The following is a 19,789-nucleotide window of genomic DNA, read 5'->3' on the forward strand; positions in this document are numbered from 1 at the left end:
CCTACCTCCACAATTTATATCACAGTGTCTGTGGGTTTGAAAAAAATAAAAAATAGCACTTTCAAACAAATAGTACCTTCAGCATGACATAGTGCTGTGCACACTGACCTGCTTCTCTTAGAGTTGCCCTCTTTCACAACAAAACACAATCACCTGGCCCTGTCATTTTAAGAGGCTTCGTGGGGACTCAAGGGAAGGCCTTCTCTCTTACTGCTTCCAAATTTTGGAAATCCCTCCCACAGAAGGCCAGGCTTGGCCCATCTCTGTTGTCCTTCCACAAGCCGGCAAAAGACCTTTCTCTTCAGGCAGACTTTCCCTGAGTAACTGGCTGCCTGAGTGGGGTTTTTTATTAAACCGTTGTACCTTACTGGTTTGAATGTGTTTTGGTGTTGCTTATGTTTATGTATGGAATTTGTTTGATCCTTTTTAATATTTATACACTCACTGTTGTTAGCTTTAATGTTGTCTTTTAATGGTGTAAGCCACCTTGGGTTCATTTAAGGAGAAAGGCTGGGTAAAAATATACAGTAATAAATAAATATCGGTATAGGAGTGCACTGCAATATTTCTCGACCAGTGATAATAAAGTGTTATTCCAGTGACATATTTTCCCATGAGAGTAGTCTGGGGGGATTTTAAGATCAAATTTTATAACTTTCTTTAGCCGGCATAGTCTCATTCAAGAAAGAAGCCCAGCAGATTATAAACAAACCTGTCTTGCCAAGGTTGCAGTGGCCTGTCTTACCGGAAGAGCCCTGCCCAAAGACAGCGCGTTACTGCTCCCTTGGATACATCAAAAGTTCACTCATTAGTGCATTGCTAAATACATCATGTCACAAGTATTACAAAAGCTGAAACAGTTCTCAATTAGAGATCCTCGGGAAGGCTGCCAAGATGTCATTCTGGATGGCGCTTCGTGCATTATCAGGTTCACAAAAACTAAAAGGGCTCTATAATCACATATTAACACGACCAGATGGGAGCACTTAGTCCTTTATGAAATTTCCTGCTATGTTGACTATCTCAGCAGTGGTTTAAGACTTGGCCACACACTGTCCTCATTTCTACATTTCTTAGATGTAGAAATGAGTAAAATCCTTTCCTAAGGACTAAGAAAACGAGGGCCCTCCAGATGGCATTAGATTCAGCCTGTTGTCGGCCTGACCACCGCTAAGGGGTTATGGGAAATATTAATCACAAACATTCGGTGGTCTCCGTTGCATTCAAGGATACCAGCAGATACTCATTTTGTAGGAGGTTTCTTACCAAGAGAGTCCTACATGTCATCAGAAATTGCACAAAGATTACCATGCTCCTCAACTTTCTCAGTTCTTCTCCATTCATATAAGTAAGGTTAACCATTATAGCATATTTTTGAGGTATGCCATTATTAACTATCTCCCTTTACTTGAATTGCAAGATTTTCAAAAGGGGCGAGAGGGCACACAATCTGAGCTCTTTACAAAGGGCTGGGAAATAACATGAACTACTATCTTTAACCCTGAGAGTTTCTAATTTCCTCTCTTGGGACCCTTTCACCCTGTAACTGTTCCTTAATGTATCCCTTATACTTTGTTGGCAATCTTTTTTTTGGCTCTTAACATTTTTAATATTTTTCACCCAAAATTGGCGGCCCCACCTTACAGCCATCTTAGACACGGCAACCACTCTTGACAGGTGCCTTTTCCCGTGAACTTTTGTAACTGTTTGGTAATGCAGGTTTAAAAATGCCACCACATGTGCATGGAATGACTGTGCCCGTATTTCTCAGACTGCTCTCACCCTCAGTGCCAGAAAGCTGGTCACAGAGTAGGGAGAAACTACACAATCTGTCGGAGCCACATGATTGTGTAACTCTTACGCAGGCCTCAGATTACACCATGAGGAACTGGCTACCACACTGATGCACATAAACTGTGAGTTTATCAGCAGTGATTTTCAGCACCCAGTGAGACAGCTCTTGTTCATCAAACTATGGTGAAATTTTCAAATTCCTAAATCACAATAGACTGTTGTAAATTTACATACATATATATGAATTAAACATTTCCCATGTTACATGCTGTCAAGTCACATCCGACATATAACCCTAACAGAATTTTCAAGGTAATATTTAATAAGTGGTTTTACCAGTTATACCCCATCCTCATGATTTTCCATAATTGAGCGGGGATTTTAAACCCTGATTTCATGACTCCTAATCTATTCCTAATGAAACCTATCAATTCTAAAGGAAATCAACCCTGAGTGCTCACTGGAAGGACAGATCCTGAAGCTGAGGCTCCAATACTTTGGCCATCTCATGAGAAGAGAAGACTCCCTGGAAAAGACCCTGATGTTGGGAAAGTGTGAGGGGAAGAGGAGAAGGGGACGACAGAGGATGAGATGGTTGGACAGAGTCATTGAAGCTACCAATATGAATTTGACCAAACTCCAGGAAGCAGTGGAAGACAGGAGGGCCTGGCGTGCTCTGGTCCATGGGGTCACGAAGAGTCAGACACAACTTAACAATTAAACAACAACAACAACTGCAGTTGCAGTTTAAAGAAATACAGTTGCTATAATCACTGCAGCTTTTAGACAGTAATTGTTTACTTTTTAACTTCCTTATTATTTGAAAGTAACCCAGAAAACTCAATTCAATACTCTTTAAAAGTATTAGAATGCTGAAAGCTGTTAGCTAATGGTACAAAACACGTAACTGGTGACCCCACACCCCTAATAAACAGATTAATTAAAAACTGTTACACGGCAAGCAGAAAAAAAGTATTCCTCACTATATTTCAACCTAGAGCTCATCTACACTATGTGTGTGTTCAACTTTCTTTGCACCTATTACAACGGTACTTTTCTCAGTGTCTAAATGATGCAAGGCTGAAACTGGCACCACCTGAGTCAAACTGGGACTTTGTGAGTTTTGTTGTTGTTGTTGTTGTTGTTGTTGTTGTTTTTTATACCACCAGCAGCACCAGAGTCCTTCTCTTCTGCACCCATCGTATACAGTGATATTTCCCCAAGGGCGTGTTTCCACTGGTGCCAGCAATGACTGTCAACTTTGACTAACAAAAGCAATTAATTAGAAAAGAGGATGATACCTAAAAGCTGATAAGCAGAACAAATATTCATGTGGTGCCTTGTATAAGTTGAGAAGGTGTTATCAAACGTGTCTTGCTCATTTGTCTTTAGGCTAGGCTTAGCACAACATACACATTCTGCTTTGGATTACGTGTGTGCTATTACCTGTGTGCTATTTGTAATGGATACTGTTTATCCATCCACAGAGGACAAAATTTTATTAGCACTGAAATTTAGTGAAAAGTTCACCATTGGCTGAGACTTACAAGCCAGCACTTTGAGTAATTATTTAATTACTCAAATTCCAGAATTCTTCCATCAGCATGGCTGCTTCAGTTGTAGTCCAACACTGCATCTTTTCCATTACAGACATACTACAAACCAGTGAAGAGGAAATAAGTGTCTTCCTTTTTCATACAGATAGAATCACCTCTGACTTAAGCCACAGCTATGTTATGGTTGTCATTGCACAGCTGTTGCCAAACACAGCAGCCATATAGTAATCTTTTAGGAAGCTAAAAAAAAAAAGTGATGTGTCTTCATCATCTTGTTGTTTCTTTCCTCTAAAAATGGTAGCCCAGTAAGATACAGGAAAGATATTCAAAACAGACAGGCTTGATTCTAAACGTTTTGCTACCTGAGATGAAGGACATGACAGCCCATTCCACCTATAGAAGCTGAGGAGATGAACAAAAGGGTATTCCTTCAATACTGGTGAAAGACTAGTATCTGGTAGGACATCCTGGGCACAGCAGGCCATATTAACGGACGCAGAACAGACTCTGTGGTATATCCACTTCTGTTTTCAAACACCAACATGTTGCTCTCTATGTATTCTTTTGTTTTTAATGGTTTCACATTGGGTTGGTTATATGAGTTTATGATTTTTAGCTATTTGTAGTTTTATGTTTGTATGCTGGTTGCATAGCTTGGTGAATTAGTTATCTAATGGCAGAGCCAGAGGTCAGGGGTTCAATTCCCCACTTTGCCTCCCAGAAGAAAAGCTAGCCTGTGTGGCTTTGGGCAACTTGTACAGTACCAGAAGAAGGGAATGGCAAACCACTTCCGAGTACACTATACCTAGAAAACCCTTCAATAGGTCACCATAAATCAGAACGGACGTGACAGCACACAAATATGTTAAAATTAATGCTGTCCTACTTTGGGCACATCATGAGAAGGCAGGATTCTATGGAAAAGTAAAAAATTCTGGGAAAAGTGGAAGGCAGCAGGAAAAGAGGACAAAAGAAGGTATATGCTTGAATTTGCAAGAAATTATCAGGGTTGTTGAGGACAAGATATTCTGGAAATTGCTTATTCTTAGTCACCAATAAGTTGGAGGCAACTTGATGGCACATAATGTGCATGCATGTGTGTGTAGATATACTGTGCTTCCTTACAAAGGCTGGACTCAGTGATCCATAGAATCCCTTCAGCTCTACAGTTTTAACATGATGATATGCACATCATGCACACACACACATATTATACATCTTTACACATAGAGTGAGAGGGAGGGAGGGAAGGAAGGAGAGGGAGAGCCCGGCTGGGGCTCCGAGGAGGAGAAGGAGGAGGGGCACGCAAGCGCTTGTTGACGGCCACGACCCCCTCCGGCTCCTTCTTCACTACCACCACCAGCAGCAGCAGGACGAAGAAGTGGAGAAGGGAGGGAGCACCAGCGACCGGCTAGCGGGGGGGAGGGGGAAAGGAAGGCACGACATAAATTATTTTTTAAAACCCTCACAGAATCACCTTGCCAAAGGAGAAAAGACCCCCATTGGTAGCTGCAAAATTAAACAGAACAGGGTGGCCCTCCAAAAGTGCTTGCGGGCGCACGCACACACACACACACAAACCCCCCCCCACACACAGAGGTCCTGCAACCTTCCTCTGAGGGGCCCCCTCCTCAAAAAAAGGCGCACTCAGCAGCAACAGCTACCCTCACCATGACAGAGGAGCAAACTTTGCGAGACGAGCCCAGGCAGCCTTCAGAGCTGAGGCGGCTGAAGCAGGACAAAGAGGAGGAGAAGGAGGAGGAAGCACCGCCGGGGTGCTGAGGCGGCTGCTGGCCGGGCTGGTGCTGGGCGTGCCAAGAGAGAGAGAGAGAGAGAGAGAGAGACAGACAGACAGACAGACAGACAGACAGAGACAGAGAGAGAGCCAGAGAGCTGCTTCCCTGGAAGAGGCGGTGGCAACAACTGCTGTTGGTGGCGCTGTTGGAGGTGCTCTTCAAGGATGGGCTGGGAGCGAGCTCCGCTCTGAGGCATCACTCAGCAGTGGCTCAGGTGCTCAGGGAAAAGCGCTGGCAGTGCGCCTCATCGCCAGCTCTCCCCCAAGACAGCAACTCTTGCACCCTCCATCCGGAACTGCAGCCTGCCAGCTGGATCTAACAGATCCAGGATCTTCTAGACCTATATCTCTAATAAATCAAGATGCTAAGATTTTTACTGCTATATTAGCAAATAGAGTAAATAGATTAATAGCGAATTATATTAAAGATGATCAATGTGGCTTTATAAAGGGGAGACAAATGGATAATTTAACTAGGCGAGTTTTGAACATTATATATGAGGTAGAAAAGGAAAAAACAAAGGCAACTGTTTTAGCACAAGACATATTTAAGGCCTTTGATTGTGTGGAATGGCCAACATTAAAGCTGCTTATAAAGGGCTGGGTATTTGGTAGAAGATTTATTGGGGTTATAGATCAATTATATTCAGATAATACTTCAGAAGTAATAGTTAATGATGGTTTAACAGAGCGGATTTTTCTAGGCCGAGGTACAAGACAAGGCTGTCCACTTTCGCCAATATTGTTTTGTATGATTATAGAACTGTTAGCCAATGCAATCAGAAATGATGAATTAATTAAAGGATTATGTAAAAATGATACAAGTAAGATTAATTTATTTGCTGATGGTTCATTATTAACTATTAAAAACCCATTAGAAAGTATGGATAAAATTAAAAATCATTTAGAAAAATGTGGGGATATAACAGGATTAACTATTAACTGGCAAAAAACACAAATACAGTGGTGCCCCGCATAGCGAGGTTAATCCGTTCCGGATTAACCTTCGCTATGGGGAAACATCGTTAAGTGGGATGGGGAATCCAAATGGGCCCAAAACTCACCGGTCTCCGATGTTTCCCCATGTGCGGCGGCCATTTTGGGTGTCCCAACGGCCATTTTGGGTGTTCCGGTGGCCATTTTTAGTGTTCCGTCGGCCATTTTGGGTGTCCCAGCGGCCATTTTGGGTGTCCCGGTGGCCATTTTGGAACCGCCGAACAGCTGTTCCCCATCGCAATGTGAGGATGCCCTCGCATTAGCGATGGGGAAATCCGTATCGGTATGCGGATTCTTCATTAAACGGTACACTCGTTATGCAAGGCACCACTGTAATGATGTTTAATTACAATGGATCCGTCGGGGGAGTCACCTGTGACATCTGCCATCCCTCAGGCACTGGGTGAGAGACAGTGTCTGGGGGGAATTTTGGGCCTGGACTCTCTTGACCTGCAGGATTGCGACTCTGTTGCTGCTTCGGGCTACCCCACCCCTTCTTCAACACCAGCCACTTGGCTTGGAGGGGAGGGAGGCTGTAAAAGCCAGAAGCCTTTGCCAGGGCCCAGCTAGACCAGTGTGCCTGCCGCGAGGGAGTCGCCTGTGACATCTGCCGTCCCTCAGGCACTGAGTGAGAGACCGTGTCTGGGGGGGATTTTTTGGCCTGGACTCTCTTGACCTGCAGGATTGGGATCCTGCTGCTGCTTCGGGCTACCCCACCCATTCTTTAACACCAGCCTCCTGGCTGGGAGGGGAGAAGAGGCATTAGAAGGGTGTGTGTGTTGGTTTTTGTTTGTTTGTTTTTAACTGTTATTACTATTAATTGCCATAGGATTGCACACAGACCCACAGTCGACCTGATGGAACAGGAAGGGGGAGGGCATTGGAGGGGGCAGCCATTGAGGTGGTGCTGGGTAGGGGAAGGAATGGCCGTGGGAGTAGAACATGCCCGCGTAGGAGAAAAGAGGTTAGATACCTTACATCTATCCCCTCTTCTAGTCCTGCCCCCAACCAGATGGTATCAGGTGACCATGTCAGCAAAGCCTCGAGCCACACAGTGCTGTTGATGAACACCAGGTTAGTACAAAATAAGACTGCCCTCATCCATAATGTAATTCTGGATGAGGGTGCTGACCTGGCGTGCATTACTAAGACCTGGGTGGGAGAGGAAGGTGGTGTCCCCCTCTCCCAGCTGTGTCCACCTGGGTACTCAGTCCAGCACCAGTGTCGCTCGGAGGGTCGGGCAGGGGGAGTTGCTATAGTCTATAGGAGTTCTATCTCCTTGACCAGGCTTCCTATCCCTTTGAGAGGAGGTCTTGAGGGCCTGTACTGTGTGCTGGGCTTGCGAGACAGATTAGGGATTCTGATGGTGTACCACCCACCCTGCTGCGTACCAACAGTCTCCCTACCTGAGCTGACAGAGGTAGTCTCGGACCTGGTGTTGAGGACTCCCAGGTTGTTGGTGCTGGGGGACCTCAACATCCATGCCGAGGCTGCCTTGACTGGGGCGGCTCAGGACTTCATGGCCGCCATGACAACCATGGGGCTGTCTCAATGTGTCATCGGCCCAACACATGAGAAGGGCCACACCTTGGACCTGGTTTTCACAACGGGACTGGAAGATGGTGGTCTGGATGTGGAGGGGCTGATTGTGACCCCATTGTCATGGTCAGACCACTTCCTGGTCAAGTTTAGTCTATTAGCTTCTTCTTCCCTCTGCAAGGGTGGGGGATCTATTAAGATGATTCGCCCCGGAGACTAATGGATCCAGATGGTTTCCTGAATGCTCTGGGGGATTATCCGTCTGATATGGTCGGCGCTCCTGTCGAAGCTCAGGTCACCCTATGGAATAGGGAGATGACCCGGGCGGTTGACACGATTGCGCCTAAGCGCCCTCTCCCTGCTCGTCGAGCCCAGACGGCTCCTTGGTATACTTCTGAACTACGGGCGATGAAGCGAGAGGGGAGACGGCTGGAGTGCAGGTGGAGGAAGTCCCTCTGGGAGTTTGATCGAACACGACTTAGAGCCCATTATCGGACCTATTTCGTAGCAATACGGCTGGCAAAACGGCAATATTTCTCCAGCCGTATTGCTTCCTCAGAATGTCGTCCAGCAGAGCTGTTTAGGGTGATCTGGGATCTTCTTCAACCGGGAAATCCGGTGGAGGTCCTAGACTGCTCATCAGCTCGCTGTGATGAGTTTGCTATTCATTTTGAGGAAAAAAATCACTCAGATTCGCACTGGGCTGGATTCCACTGTTACTGCAAAATCGGAAGATGTGTCCAGTGTGCCGTGCTTAGATCAAACATTAATGGATGAGTTTCAATTGTTGAGACCCGAGGATGTGGACAGGGTGCTTGGATCTGTCCGTTCTACCACCACTCCGCTCGACCCTTGCCCATCTTGGCTAATTGGAAGATCTGCCAGGGGGATTTGCACTTGGGTTCAGGAGGCCGTGAACACCTCTTTGAAAGAGGGAGTGGTCCCTACCGCCTTGAAAGAGGTGGTAATTTGACCACTCCTTAAAAAGCCTAACCTGGACCCAAAGCTGGTGGTTAACTACCGACCAGTGGCGAACCTCCCTTATTTGGGCAAAGTGTTGGAGCAGGTTGTGGCCGGGCAACTCCAGGCACTGCTGGATGAAACAGATTTTCTGGATCCATTTCAATCAGGTTTCAGGCCGGGTTATGGTACAGAGATTGCCTTGGTCGCCCTGTACGATGACCTTTGCCGGGAGAGAGACAGGGGGAGTGTGACCCTGTTGATACTCCTGGACCTCTCAGCGGCTTTCGACACCATCGACCATGGTGTCCTTCTGGATAGGCTGGCTGGGTTGGGAGTTGGGGGCACTGTTTTACAGTAGTTCCGCTCCTTCCTAGCTGACCGTGTCCGGAGGGTAGTGCTGGGGGACAGTTGCTCTGTCCCATGGCATTTATGTCATGGGGTTCCTCAGGGCTCGATACTGACCCCCATGCTGTTCAATATCTACATGAAACTGCTGGGAGAGGTCATCAGGAGGTTTGGGCTGAGGAGTCAGCAATATGCTGATGACACTCAGCTCTACCTCTCGTTTTCCACCAATCCAGGTGAGGCAGTTTCTGTGCTGAACTTGTGTCTGGACCTGATAATGGACTGGATGAGGGTTAATAAATTGAAACTCAATCCAGACAAGACAGAAGTGCTGTTAGTGGGTGCATCGACGGACAGGTTGGAGGGCCATTTCCCTGCCCTGAATGGGGTTACACTCCCCCTAAGGGACAGGGTCTGCAGACTGGGGGTGCTCCTGAACCCCAGTCTAACTTTGGAAGCCCAGGTGGACTCGGTGGCCAGAGGCACCTTCCTTCAGCTGAGGAAATTATACCAGCTACGGCCCTACCTGGACGAGCGGAGTCTCATGACAGTTACACACGCACTGGTAACATCTCTTATAGATTATTGCAATGCACTCTACGTGGGGCTGCCTTTGAAGACGGTCCGGCAACTGCAACTGGTCCAGAATCGAGCTGCGCGGCTGGTGAGTGGTGGAGCCGCTAGAGATCACATCAAGCCAATTCTGTATAAGTTACATTGGCTACCAGTTGCTGCCCGGGCCCAATTCAATGTGCTTGTTTTGACATATAAAGCCCTAAGCGGCTTGGGCCCTGGATACTTGAAGGACCACCTCCTTCCATATGAGCCTACCTGGCAGTTAAGATCTAGCCAGGGGGCCCTTTTGAAAGAGCCATTCCTCAAGGAGGTAGAGGGATGGCTTGTAGACAAAGGGCCTTCTCGACAGCTGCCCCCAGACTATGGAATGCCCTCCCGACTGAAATTTGTCTGGCGCCGACGTTGATGACATTTCGGCGCCAGGTCAAAACCTTCCTGTTCCAGAAGGCTTTTAATTGAAATAACATCAACTGTGGGTCCTGATTATGGCAATTTTAATTGTATTTTAATTGTATTTTAATTATTTTATCTTTTACTGTATTGAATTTTAATTGTTGTAAGCCGCCCAGAGACTTCTGGGTAGAGTGGGTGGCATATAAATAAATAAATAAATAAATAAATAAATAAATAAATAAATAAATAAATAAATAAATAAATAAATAAATAAATAAATAAATAAATAAGAATAAGAAATATTTGTAAATAAATATGGTTTTAAAATGTGTAATTATATTAAATATTTAGGTATAAATATAGTTAAAGTGACTCAAAAATTAAAATTAACAAATTAAAAAGTCATATTAAAAATAAATTGCAGGAGTATTCTAAATTGAAACTATTGTGGTTTGGGAGAATCGCTATGATCAAAATGAAAATATTATCAAGGTTACTTTTTTATTCAGGATGCTCCCAATACAAGTAGAAGAAGTAGATTTTAAGTATTGACAGGGATTAATTAATGGATTTTGTAATAAGGTAAAAAATCAAGAATAAATAAAAAATATTGGTATAAGGCTCAACAAATTGGAGGTTTAGGTATTCCTAATATAAAAATTATTATATAGCGAATCAACTAAGATTTATTGAAGATATATATAACAAAGGAAGGTTAATTTGGTGGGATATGGAATCCTCAGAAATAAATGAGAATATTGAAAAATAGTTGTTTAATGTAGTAAAAAAAATACAATAAATCAGGTGAACAACCCTTTTTAAGAAACATGTTAAATGTCTGGAACAGATATAAAAAGAAGTTACAGTACTGTATGTCCCTTTACTTCTCCACTGAAATTAGTGACTGAAATAGAAAATTTTCCCAGCAAACTTGAAGGGTTTAGCTGATTTGTTTAAGGATAAAAAAGTTGCCAGATTGAAGGACTGGATGATTAAAATGAGATCGAAGGATCAGATTATAGTTAGACTTCAAACTAATAAACTATCACGGTATAATTATATCCAATAAGATAGTTGGATATGAATGGTTGAAGACTAATGGGAAATGTACTAAGTACGCACAATTTCTATCATCACATGAAGACATGCAGAAAGATGCTTTGAGGAAGGGAGTAGTAAGTAGCATTTATAACCCAATTTTGGAACAAGAGGAAAAAGAGACTGAAATAAAAGGTTTGAAATCAATTTGGGAACATGATTTAAAGACAGAAATTAAAACAGAGGATTGGACAAAAATTTGGAAGATGAGAGTTTTAAGATTAATGTCAGTAAGAAGAAAAGAAAAATATTAAAATTAGTTTAAGGTGGTACATGACTCTGGTAAAATTGAAGAAATTGGCACGTATGTGGTGGGAGTGTAAATTGATTCAGAAATTTTGGAAATTGATTTTTAAGGAAATATGTGATATATTTGGAAAAGATATCAAACTTAATTCTAAAATTGCTTTGTTGTCAATTTTTCGTAGAACTTGATTATTGCTCAAAGGAATTGATTACTAATTTTATGACAAGTGCTAGAATATTAATAGCTAGATTCTAAAAAGATAAAAATGATATTAAATTAGAAGACTGGTATAATGAAGTATGGGACATTGCGCTAAATGATAAATTGACTATTGAACTTAAGATGAAGAGAGGGGAAATAAGTTTTAATATTTTATGCTATTTGGGGTAGGTTTATTGAATTAGTATTAGTGAAAGGAAAGGGGAAAGCCTCTAAGCAACAATCAATACAATTTTGGAAAGGAGGTTCGTAATAAAAGTATTACTCCAAAGGGTCCCGTGGGTATGGGGTGCACTGTAGATTGTACAGTGGTGCCTCGCTTAACGGGTCCCCCGTTTAGCGAAGAATCCACATAGCGATGAAGATTTTTCCATCGCTTTTTGCATCGTATTGCGATTTTTCCTATAGGGAAAAATCGCATTACGATGATGGCTCCCCCCCCATAATCGCAAATGCTCCGTTTTTGCAGAGCTTCCGATGAGGGGGGGAATCCCTCATCCCAGAAAAGAACTGGAGCCCTCTTCCCGGCTCCAGCCCCTCCCCCTCCCCGCCTTACAGCTGACGGGCAGGAAGCTGCGGCTGCTCTTAGAAGCTTGCCTAGCAGCTAAATAGGCAGTGTAAAAGCACTGCCGAAGCCTCTGAAAGCGGGGCTTTGCCGGGGTGGGGGTGGGTGGGTGGGTGTCAGGGACAGGCCCACCCCCCCTCGCCACCCCCCCACCCCCCCTCGCGCCACCCCCATGGCAAAGCACCGCTTTCAGAGGTGCATTTTTACTGCTTAAATAGCCCCAGGGGGCTTCCGAAAGTGGGGCTTTGCCAGGGAGGGGGTGGGTGGGTGGGTGTCAGCTGATTTGAAAATTGAATATCAAGGTTGGAAGGGATTTTGGAGAGTGGGGGTGTCTTCTGAGATTCCTACCCCTTTTCTTATTGGTAATGACTTAACAAAGCATGTCAAGAGTGCCCTGGTGGTAACACGTGCACAATCAGTACAAAGTGAAGCCAGTAATGAGACTGACTCTCAAGGGCCAGAGAAATTTGTACCACAACCTGAGGCATTCTCAGTTGAAATACCTCAGAAAAGCCTCTTTGTCAAGGAACAAACAGCAGACCCCACCTTAAAAGACTGTTTTGGAAAGGTGACTGATAAAGATTTATCACCTGAGTGCCCTGAACGTTTTATTATTAAGGTTGGTTTACTTTATAAGGAAAAACTGAATAATATTTCAAAAGGGGGGCATGAAGTTAAGAGACAATTGGTGGTACCTGAGAAATATCGCCCTATGATTCTGGAAAAGGGACATGCAGACATTTTCTCAGCTCATATGGGGATAAACAAGACCAAACAAAGAATAGCCCAAAACTTTTACTGGCCTGACATGGGTAAACATATTAAGAGTTTCTGTCAAAGATGCCATATTTGTCAGAGACAGGGCTCTAACTGTGATAAAACTAGAGCAAAGCTATGCCCATTACAAGTGATTTCAACTCCTTTTACACGTCTAGGGGTGGATATCATAGGTCCATTGCCCAACGCCACTAAGCGGGGGAACAGATTTATTTTAACTATAGTAGACCATGCAACGAGATATCCGGAAGCGATCCCATTACGTAATATAGAGACCCAGACTGTGGCAGAAGCCTTAGTAATTTACATGAGTAGGATGGGTTTTCCTTCTGAGATAATCACAGATTTAGGAACCTCTCATACATCCAAACTTATGAAAAGGTTAGGCAGGGGGGTCGTTCACATCAATGCCCTGAAGCCTTATTACAGAGAGACCAACCATGTGCAGTTTGCAATAAAAGCGGCTGATAAGGAAGAACATGGGTTGCCCTTCGGGGAAAGGAGGGGCCCACAAAAGTTCAATCCACAAGAGGTGCAGATCAGCCCTGCTCTATCCAGAGAACAGCAGAATAGTTGTAGAACGCTGGTTACAAAACCTCAAGAAGTGTTCTCAAACAAACCTGGTGTTGACAAGAGAGTGCTACCCAGGACTGACACAGGGAATGCTTCTCAGTCTGTAACACCATATAGAGTAACAGGTTATTACTTTGACAATATTCGCAAAGAGCTAGACGAAATGCTGAACGATCAAATTATTGCACACTCATCTAGCGCTTGGTTAGCCCCTGTAGTTTTAGTAGACAAGCCGGATGGCAGTGTCAGGTTCTGTGTGTACTACAGCAAGTTATATTCAGTAACTAAACCTGATGCTTATCCTAGGCCTAGGCTTGATGACCTAAGTGAGACGATTGGAGGTTGCAGAGTCATATCCTTTTTAGGTCTAACCAAAGAGTGTTGGCAAGGAAGAAGTGATCCTAGGGCCCAAGAGAAGACCGTGTTTTGTAGTCCATTTGGCCTGTTTGAATTTCGAGTCCTTAGCTTTGGCTTGCGAAATTCACCAGCAACATTTCAAAGGCTCATGGACCATATTCTGAAAGGGCTCAGTGACTTCACGGTAGCTTATATCGATGACATAGGGGTCTTTAGCAACACCTGGCAAGATCACCTACATCATCTAGAATTAGTGCTACAAAGATTGAAAGATGCTGGCTTAACCGTTAAAGCTAGTAAGTGTCAGCTAGGTAACTCAGAGATGCAGTACCTAGGTCACATAGTGGGAGGAGGCCTAATCAAACCTTTAGAGGCCAAGGTAGAAGCAATCCTGAATTGGCCCAGACCTACCACTAAAAAGAAAGTGAGGTCCTTTTTAGGTCTGGCAGGGTATTACAGAAAGTTTATACCCGGTTTCAGTGAGATTGCTGCACCTTTATCAGACCTGACAAAGAAGCAGAGCAGCAACAGCGTTTCCTGGTCGGAAAAGTGCGAGATGGCATTTGGACAGCTGAAAGATGCTCTAACCAACCATCCAGTGCTGCATGCTCCTGACTTCAACAGAGAGTTCATCATCTACACGGATGCGTCTAATGCCGGTGTGGGAGCGGTACTGTGCCAACAGGATGACAGCGGAGACCAACATCCAGTGGCGTACCTGAGCAAGAAGTTGCTTCCCAGGGAGAAGAGTCTTTCTACCATCGAGAAAGAGTGTTTGGCGATCATCTTCGCGATCCGGAAGTTAAAGGCTTACGTCTGGGGTCGACATTTTACCTTGTGCACTGATCACTCACCTCTATCGTGGTTGCGGACTATGAAATCACAGAACAGTAAACTGATGAGGTGGGCGCTTCTTTTGCAGGACTATGATTTCGAGGTTAAGGTGGTCAGAGGGACTATAAACTGTGTGGCTGACGCCTTATCCAGAAGACCGGAAGACGACATCTGAAGAACTTATGGACTCTGTACATGGTATATGGCAATGTAAAATGTTTGGACAGTTATGTGTTGTGTTATGATAAATGTTATGCATTGCATGTTTTTGTATACCTGTATGGTGGAAGTGTAAGTATATTTGAATACTGTAGTTATATTAAACTGTGTTGATAAATGTAATGCTTGATGTTGTTTTCAGTTGTTTTGGGGAAAAAGCACCTTAGCTTTCCCCCACAAAACAACTTATTAAAGGGGGAAGGTATGTGACGTGTGCCATGACGTCACCTGCCTGTCTTGGCTAAGGCTGGAGTTTCCTGGCCTATGGCAGGGCAGGAGGTGGGTCTTAAAGGGGTGGAGTTTTTGTATATAAGGGGGGAGTGCAAAGAAGGGGGAGTTTTTTGTTGGGGAATTAGAGAGTGGGAGAGTGAGAGAGGGCTTGAAGGAAGATCTGTAGACAGGGTTAGATATAGGTTAGGTAATTGAGTAATTGAGTGTTAATTAACAAAGAACTGTGCAGGGTTAAGGTCTGAGAAATATAGTGTGACAAGTGATTCTTTTACTCAGTGATTTCCATTTTGTTTTTGTATCCAATAAATCATCATTTTTATTTTGAAATCCATACTAAGTCTGAAGTGTCAGGTTTATGTGTGGTTGGTGGCAGCGTAGTGTTGTGTGTGTGTGTGAGGGATCGTGACCTGTCATCTCTTGTGGTGACGTAGGAGGAGGTGGCAGTCGCGACAGTAATCTTCTTTTCTTCATCGTGGCCTCTGTGAATGCACATATATGGGTGACTAACAAGCATCACTTACCGGCAGGTGAGACATCACAGTAAGAAGGATGCTAAGACAGCTCTGCCAATACCAGCATCAGTGTGCGCTCTGACATCTAGTCGGTAGTGCTTGACAAAGGTCGACGGTGTGGACCAGGTTGCAGCACGGCAGATATCTGGAATATCTGTGCCACGTTGGAAGGCAATTGACATGGAAGGTACTCTGGTAGAATGTCCTTTGAGCTGGTCAGGTGGTGGTTTTCCTGACAGTTGGTAAGCAAGGGATATAGCTTGCACTATCCATCTGGAGATAGACTGTGAAGTTGCTGGGCTTCCCTTGTTGTTAGAAACAAACAAACAATCTGTTTGTGGTCCTGAAATCCTTGGTTATATTTAAATAAAATGCCAAGGAATGTCTAACCTCAATTTTGTGGAGCATATATTCTAAAGGAGATGATGGAGATTTGAAAAAGGAGGGCAGAATGATTGGTTGGATTCTGTGGAAATCAGTCACAATCTTTGGAAGAAAAGACACATCAAAATGAAGAGTCACTTTTTCAGGATGAAATTGAAGGAAGGGGGGTCCGACCGGAGGGCAGAGAGTTCACTGGCTCTTTTGGCTGAAGTGATAGCCACCAAAAATGCTGTTTTCAAGGTTAGTAACTTAAGGTCAGATGTGGCCATGGGTTCGAAGGGTGGCCGCATCAGGGCAATGAGGACGATCTGTAATGACCATTGAGGAGTAATGCATTGCGGTGTGGGGGTATTATTAAGTCCTTTGAGAAACTTTTTCACAGCTGGATGAGAAAAAAGTCTTGCAGAGGGTGAGTCATCAGGTTGGTGTGCGACGATCGCTGCAATATAAACCCTGAGGGTTGAGACTGACAAGCCCAAATGGAAGAGATGGAGAAGGTAAACGAGCAAGGCTTTAATAGAAACTGGAATTGCAGTTAAGTTATTGTCTTTTATGTATTTAAGAAAAGACTTCCATTTGTTCTCATATAGGAGTCAGAGTCCAAAGCCAAAACACATAACATAGTCCAGGGTCAGAGTCCAAAGCCTAGGGTCCAGAGAACAAGGTTCAAGGTAGTCAGGAGCATGGAAGCAAGCCAGAGGTTTGATTTGTTGCTTCCATGGACTTTCAGCCATCTGAGAGCTGCTTATATAGTAAAAACAGTCCTTGAACTGCTGGAAGCCTTTTCATCCTGTCAGAACTCAGGGCTAGTTGATTGGATGTTTCTGTGGGCAGGCTTCCAGTGATCCTCTGACCTTTTCATCATAAGTCTTCCCCAAAGCCTGGCCCTCAGCCTATCTACTGGGGGAGGAGAATCTGGAGGCGATTCAGCTGTTTGTGTTTCTAATTGCTCAGCATTCTCCTCAGCTAGTTAACCCCTCAGGTTCTGGATCTTCGGCTGCACTCATGACAAACCTTTGAGCACAGCGGAAAAAAGGAACTGAGAGGAGAGGCGAAGGGGAGGAGCATTGCCTCATGGGAGATCATACCATAAAATTGTTACTTTTGGCTCTAGAATCTTCCGAGATTGTTGGTGCAGGCGCGGACAATACCCATATGTGTGCATTCACAGAGGTCACGATGAAAAACAAGTAGTTTTTGTGGTGGTGGTTGTGGGTTTTTCAGGCTCTTTGGCCGTGTTCTGAAGGTTGTTCTTCCTAACATTTCGCCAGTCTCTGTGGCCGGCATCTTCAGAGGACAGGAGCCAGAACTCTGTCTGTGCTTTACAGTGGCTTTGTCAAATGGTAATTAGTACTACCTTAATGTAATGTATGTAACAGCGTCCCTAATAGCCTGACTCGGTGATTACCAAGATGAACAACAATCCACCAGAATGCTCTTAGGCATGACAACAGAAAACTTGCTTGTAGGTACAAAACTTATTTGGCAAAAAAGAAACTGTAGTCAGTGTACAGGTCTGAAGAAGCAGATTTGTATAACAGTCTTTAAGGTGTCATAACATTTTGGTCTCTTTTTTAAATTTTGTTTTGTTTTTGTCTGACAAAGTCACAAAGTTTCTTCAGCCCCTAAAAATGTACCTCCCTGGCTCTGTACAACTTTCTTCTCCTCCTCTATTAAAATGGCCTCCTTGGTTTGTGTGGGAAAACATGCAGATAATATCTATGTGTTTTGCCTTGTAGGTGAAATATTCTGAATGGCATTTACAGTACCTGCTTTTAAAGATTTTCCTACTTTTAATCTAAATTATACCTGTGATGGTGACAAACTACAGTAAAGCAAAGAGACAGGGTGCACCCCACACTTCTTGGTAGAGGGGCAACCAACAGAGATGCTGAATGGATTCAAGCCACCACTGAGTCATGAAGCTCACTGAGTGACCTTGGGCCAATCACTGCCTCTCAGCTTGACCTACCTCATAGAGATGTTGTGATGATAAAATGAAGAGGATGGTAATCAAATATGCTACTCTAAGTACAGGAAAGAAAAGATGCAAATGTAACTAATGAACTGAGATTGAAAAACTCACTTGGGGCCCCAAGTAACATAAAACCCAGTCAGCCAGCCAGTGACCATGTTGCCAGGGGAGGGGGTGTGTGGCATACAAGATCTGCTAAATAAATAGCTTACATATATTTATTATTGCAAGCTGATTAGATTTCACCTAACCTTGAGAGGAAATCCAGGAAATGAAGGTTAATACTCTAGCTTTTTGTTTGTTTGTTAACATTTCCATTCTTAATAGATTGGAGGAGCAGAGCTTTTACAATTTTTCCTCCGTTTGCTGGAGGGCGTCTGAAAAAAGCCATTCTAGCTTCATATTTCCTGAAGTTTCATTAGCAATAATGCCTGTTTAACCAATGATGATGGAATAGTGAAAAAAAGAATGGCAAAAGTAGCAGCAAGTGTTGACATAAAGTTATGTAGATTGCAATTAATTGAGAAATCTCTTTCTAGACATCCACATGCCACATAGATGGTAGCAATTGTGTCAAGAAACCTCAGCTTAAGAGGAAAAAAATCTGTCTAACGTGTCAGGCCAGGAGGTCTTTCACAGAATAGAAAGAAGGAAGGCAAACCTCATTGGAATTCAGTCCTCTACCCAAGGCATCTTATTACAGCATGGAGAAAAGAAGAAAATAAGGCATTTTATCATGTCTTTTAATAAAAGTTGGGGTTTTTTACAAGAATCCCTGGAACACAAACAGCATTCTGGAAGCTTGGCATTATCCAACAATTTCTATGAACAAAGCAAAGCATGCTTATCTTCAAAGCCAAATACCACTTGCTTGTTTGCTTACAAATCTATGTATAAGAACTAGAACAACCAAGCAAATTTATTTATACAGTTATAGTAAAGGTAAAGGTTCCCCTTGACAATTTGTCCAGTCGTGTCTGACTCTAGGCGGCGGTGCTCATGTCCGTTTCCAACCCATAGAGCCAGCGTTTGTCCGCAGACAATCCTCTGTGGTCATGTGGCCAGCGTGACTAGACACGGAACACTGTTTACCTTCCCACCAAGGTGGTACCTATATATCTACTTGAATTTTTGCATTTAGCATGCTTTTGAACTGCTAGGTTGGCGGGAGCTGGGACAAGCAATGGGGGCTCACTCTGTCACATGGATTCGATCTTACAACTGCTGGTCTTCTGACCTTGCAGCACAGAGGCTTCAGCAGTTTAATCCACAGCGCCACCACATCCCTTTATATATACAATGACCTATAATGTGGGAAAAATGAAATATAATACAGTGGTGCCTCGCACTGTGACGTTAATTCGTTCCGCAAAAATCGCTGCAGAACGAAAACGTCGCTATGCGATATTAAAAAGCCCATAGAAACGCATTAAAACCCCTTCAATGCGTTCCTATGGGCTTAAAACTCACCATTCAGCGAAGATCCTCCATAGCACGGCCATTTTCGCCGCCTCTTAAGCAAGGAATCCGTCCCTAAACACAGCGGGTGGCCATTTTGTTTACCAGGCGGCCATTTTGAAACAGCTGATCAGCTGTTTTAAAATCGTCGCTTTGTGATGCTTGGTTCTCGAAGCAGGGAACCAAGCATCACAAAGGGAAATTCCTCCATAGGGAACATCGCAAAGCGATTGCTTTTGCGATCGCAAAAAATGCATCGCAAAGCGATTTCATCGGTAAACGGAGCAATCGATATGCGAGGCACCACTGTATATGTATATAATATTTCACATTATACGTAGGCTCCTAGAATTAACTGTTCCTATAACTGTGTGTGTGTGTGT

The sequence above is a fragment of the Pogona vitticeps genome, chromosome 2, assembly GCF_051106095.1.
Source record: "Pogona vitticeps strain Pit_001003342236 chromosome 2, PviZW2.1, whole genome shotgun sequence".
NCBI classification, from domain to species: Eukaryota; Metazoa; Chordata; class Lepidosauria; order Squamata; family Agamidae; genus Pogona; species Pogona vitticeps.